The 5,505-nt window shown below is 33.5% G+C and overlaps 1 non-coding gene across 1 annotated transcript; it reads left to right on the plus strand.

The window, feature by feature from the left end:
- Window positions 1-1,662: 1,662 nt before the first annotated feature.
- LOC112427482 (U6 spliceosomal RNA) lies at window positions 1,663-1,767 on the plus strand. The gene has a single exon (XR_003019075.2). It is a non-coding gene; the product is annotated as a U6 spliceosomal RNA (small nuclear RNA).
- The last annotated feature ends 3,738 nt before the right edge of the window (window positions 1,768-5,505 follow it).

The raw sequence follows: 5,505 nt of genomic DNA on the forward strand, positions 1-5,505 counted from the left end.
TAATTAAGAAAAGGAGAAGATCTATATAAATAAAGATGAAAAAGGAGACATTACAACTGATACAACAGAAATTCTAAGGAGTATTAAAGACTGCCATGAGCAACTATGTACCAATAAATTGGAAAGCCTAGAAGAAATAGATAAATTATCAGACACATACAACCTACTAAGATTGAACTATGAAGAAATCGAAAACCTGAATAGACCAAAAACAAAACACAAGATCAAATTTAGTAAGAAATTTTCCATCAAAGAAAAGCCTGGCTTGTTATTGTAGGTAGTTATTAAGGCATGAGCAGGGCAGAAGGGCTCCCCCCTCAACCACCAGAAATGTCAAGTGACCATCAGGTGATGGTCCGGCAGTTGTTGACTGTCTCTCTAAAATAATAATTGCTTACAACCAGCGCCAGGGAACGGCAGTCTCCCAATAGAGAGAAAACACCCGAAACTGGTGATCAGCAACTTCCTGATAAGATATCAGGAGTTGGATGAGTGGGCTCAAGATTGATCAATAAGGGGCAAAGTGATAGAGATTAACTGGTATATCACCTTCCTCTAGAAATTCTAGACCAGCAAGTGAAAAACACCTCAAGTAAGCATGTGTACAACTCCAGCAAACACACTTAACATGCTCTCCTCACAAGTGCTAGCAAGCCACTGAACATGCAGACAGCCCAAGCCAAGGGAAGAATCCGAGAAATAATGCAAGATCTTGGAAGTATGCCAATGTATCAAATCCGAAGCCAACAGGTCAAACTGTGCACTTGATCTCTCAGGTTTCCCACTTGGCCCTTTTCCAAGGGTACTTTACTTCCTTTTATTCCTGCTCTACAACTTTTCAATAAACTTTCACTCCTGCTCTAAAACATGCTTTGGTCTCCTTCTGAGTCTTTCTTCTGAGGAGGAAATAATTGAGGTTGCTGCAGATCTGTATGGATATAGATTTGCTGCCGTTAACATGATCTGATGTTTTCACTGCTGAATTTTATCAAACATTTAAGGAAGAACTAATACCAATCCTACTCAAACTATTGCAAGATATATAAGATTAGGGAACACTTCAAAACTCATTTTAGGAGGACAGTATTACTGATGTCAAAAATCAAACAAAGACATAACAAGAACAAAACAAAACTACAGGCCAGTATCTGGTTAACATTGACGCAAAATTCCTAAACAAAATACGAGCAAATTGAATTCAACAACATATTAAAATGATCATTCATCATGACCAAGTGGAATTCATCCCGAGAATGAAAGAATGATCTAATATATGCAAGTCAATCAATGAAGTCAAATCAATCAAATTGAGTCAAATCGATCAAAGAGTGCAAAGGTTAGTGGAGAGGGAGGGAAAAAGTGTGGATTGTTGATGGGTACAAAAACATAGACAGAATGAATAAGATCTAGTACTTGATAGCACAACAGGTTGACCACAGTCAAAAATAATTTATAATATGTTTTTAAATAACTAAAATAGCAGAAATGAAATGTTCTTGTAATGAAGAAATAATAAATGCTTGGGGTGTTGCTTTACCATCACATGTACCCCATAAATATATACACCTACTATGTACACATACAAATTAAAAATGAGAAATTAAATCTGAAAAATAGAATGGGCACCAAATTTCAGGTAGTATAAAAAGAAAATTAAATCAAGTGCTTGCTTCAGCAGCACATATATTAAATTTGGAAAGATACAGAGAAGATTAGCATAGCCCCTACACAAGAATGACATAAATTCATGAATTGTTCTGTATCTCTGGAATAAAAATCAAGTTGGATCCTAATCAAATTACTATAAATATATGGAAAAGAGAAAAATCTAAAAAGAAGTTAAAAGGAAAAAAAGCACATTTTATACTAGAAATGAAAGATGAATATGACCAAATAATTCTTTTTGGAAAGAACATAAGGCAAAGGACCAAAAAAAAAAAATAATGTCTTTATGGTGCTGAGGAAGAGGTGTACACCTCTTCAATTTAAAATTATACAGCCAGGAAAAAAAAATTTTTTTTTTAGAAAATGAAGAGAAATAAATACCATTTTAAAACAAACACTTATAGATTCATTACCAAATAACTTACAATAAAATTAATACTTAGCAATTTTTTTTCAAAATGAAATGACACTAGGTGGAAATTAAGCACTTCATATAGAAGTGAAGAATAACAGAATTAGTAAATATGGTCTCTTCCGCTTTTCAAGTTTCCTTTAAAACATAATTGAGCCAGGCATGGTGGCTCACTCCTGTAATCTCAGCATGCCGGGAGGTTGGGGCAAGATGTTCAAGTGTTCAAGACAAGCCTGGCCCACACAATTAGATACCATCTCTACAATAAATAAATAAATAAATAAATAAATAAATAAATAAATAATAAAATAAAACATAGCTGGGCATAGTGGCATAACTCTTTAGTCCTAGCTACTCAGGAGGCTGAGACAGGAGGATCATTTGAGCCCAGAAGTTTGAGGTTACAGTGAGTTATGATTGTACCACTGCACTCCAGCCTGGGCAACACAGTGAGACCTGGTCTCAATAAATAAATAATTGATTATTTAAAACAAAAATAACAACATATTTTACATTTAAAACATACTCAGAAGTAAAATTATTAATACAAGAGTACAAAGGATGACAGAGACAAACTGAAAAATACTTGAATAAGGGGTTAATGCTATGTAAACAAGTCTGCAATATTGTTGGAAGGTACATTTGTAATAAGATAAATACTATAAACCTTAGATTGACCTGTAAAGGAAAATTAAAGAAAAATGAAGAAAATTGACGTATAGCTAATTAGCCAAGAGTAAATAATACACGATATTAAATACAAACCTAAAGGAGGTATGAAGATAGGAAAGAAAATAGAAATGAATAGAAGTTGTCAAGGAGAAAGCAAACATCAGAATGGTAGACTTAAAGTCAACCATACCACCAATTGCATTTAATATAAAAGGTTGAAGCACAGTTAAATGGCAAAGATTGCAAAGATGAACTTAATAGGACGGAGGAGGAATTGGAGGCAGATGAGGTAGTAGAGGAGGAAGAGGAAGAGAAGGAGATCAACTATAAGTTGTCAACCAGAAAACTACTTTTAATATAAGATATGTATTTTAAAAAGGATAAAAAGTATACTATTCAAACAAAAGCTGGAATAGCAATATTAATATCATAATAAGTACACATTATAAAAAGAAATGCAATTAATCACATTACTTGTAGTATTTATGTTCTACAAAGTCACACAAGCACTGAATTAGTGAATATTGAACCATGATTCCAAAGAGTAAGTATACATACACACACACATTTCATACAGATTATAAACTTAAATCCTAAAAAAAAAAAAAAAAAAAAAAAAAAAAAGGTGGATTTTATTTTCTTAGTGTTATAAAAAAAGAAAAAAAAAAAGAACAACAGATTCAGAAATGTTAAATTACTTGCCTGAGACCACCCCACTAATGTCTGCCTGAGTTGGAATTCACACTGCCTCTAACTGACCCCAGATCCAGAACTTCTTCCCTTACACTGCCCTGCTCCTCCCAACTCCATTTTATGGTGAACTCTACATGAGAGATGAAATAAGAAGGCAGTGTCATCTTGTTTAATTTCAGCTGGGCACTTGGGGGTTGGTCAACTCAGTTGTTTTGTGGCTCTGCACGTGTCTGCAAATGACTGAGAAAATCTCTGAGTATTGATTTTGGTGTTAAAAATAAATTTTAGTGAGCAGGAAATTTGCAAATATGGCACACTCAAATAATAATGATAGAGAATATTAATAGTTGCAAAGAGAGGCATATAATAATAATAAAAGGGGCAATTCACTGAGAAGATGTGACAATCCTGTGTGTATGCAACTGAGAGCAAAGATTCAAATCACAGGAAACAAAAATATACTGGAAAGAGAAATAGACAAATTCAATATTATGGTTGATGGTTTTAACATACCTTTGTCTATAATTTAAGGAATATTTAAATGTAAATCAATAAAAAATAGAAATCTTAGAAAAAAACTATTATTCAATTTAACATAAATCTACATTTTATGGAAACTTTAACCCAATAGCAATAAAATTGACATTTCTCTGCTTATCTCAACTAATGTTTTGGATAATAATCAATGCACTTTAGTTTTCCTGGAACTGAAGAACAATAGAATACTAAGAGAAGATAGAAGGTTATGTTTACTGGAAGATGATTCTTGTTGTTTGTAGACTTAAAAATATCTTTTTAAAGTCATTACTCTGGACATTGATATGAATATTAGACATAGAAATTAATGAATAGAATAGCTATACAAAACTTTTTCACAACAAATAACATGGAAATAAAAGTTTGTTTTTTGTTTTGTTTTGTTTTTCTTTGTTTTTGAGATGGAGTCTCGCTCTGTCACCCAGGCTGGAGTGCAGTGGCTCACTGCAAGCTCCGCCTCCCGGGTTAACGCCATTCTCCTGCCTCACCCTCCCCAGTAGCTGGGACTACAGGCGCCCGCCACCATGCCCGGCTAATTTTTTTTGTATTTTTTTAGTAGAGACGCGGTTTCACCATGTTAGTCATGATGGTCTCCATCTCCTGACCTCGTGATCCGCCTGCCTCGGCCTCCCAAAGTGCTGAAATTAAAGGCTTGAGCCACCGCACCTGGCCAGAAAAGTTATTTTCTAAATTGAAGTACTCATCTATAGAAGTAAGATCTTTTTTGAGAATAATAGGATAAATAATTACAAGTCTAGGTTTTTTTTTTTTTTTCTTGTAAGATAACAATCCTGTAATAGTGTAGTCTGCCTATTCATCTCAGCAGAACAGTTTCAAAAGGTTTTAGATTGAAAAGTTGAGAAATGAAAGACCAAAGCAAAACTAGATAGAAAGATGTAAAAAGGAGTTAGTTTTTATGTATATTTTATCCACATTACTTAAATCTACTTTGACTGCTATTCTAATTTTATTGTCTTAAACTGCTGTCAATTTAACACATTTATTATAATCCCTACAGTATCGTATATTTCTTGCATGATGTAAAACATTATTTTACAAATAAACTTTGAAAGTCTATGAGTTATGCCTAATATCCCTTCTATCATTTTCCATAATAAAAATCCTAAAAAGTATCTGATTACCTGAAAGCCCAGCAAGAGAGTACATTTACCAGTCTCTAGTGTAACTGTTCAGCTGTGTTCTGGTTAATTTCTGTGAACACATTCTGTAAATGGAAATGTGAGGAAAAAAATCTCCTTGTGCCTTAAATGAGAAAGAGTATACATTTCTCTTCCTCAATACATCTCCTTCCCTTTGACTGAAGATATCACTGACCAAGTGGATCTGGGCAATACTTTAGAAAAGGTAGACCTCCAAGTTAGGAGACTGGGTAGGCCATGAATACATCCTTACCATTATAGAGTTCTTATTTTTGTCCATGTCATAGGAGAAAGAAAGAAAAATAAAATTTGTATGTTCCATGATTATCTTGTTTATAATTTCTTTTGTTGTTACAGCAAATAGTC

The sequence above is a fragment of the Macaca nemestrina genome, chromosome 3, assembly GCF_043159975.1.
Source record: "Macaca nemestrina isolate mMacNem1 chromosome 3, mMacNem.hap1, whole genome shotgun sequence".
Lineage (NCBI taxonomy): Eukaryota > Metazoa > Chordata > Mammalia > Primates > Cercopithecidae > Macaca > Macaca nemestrina.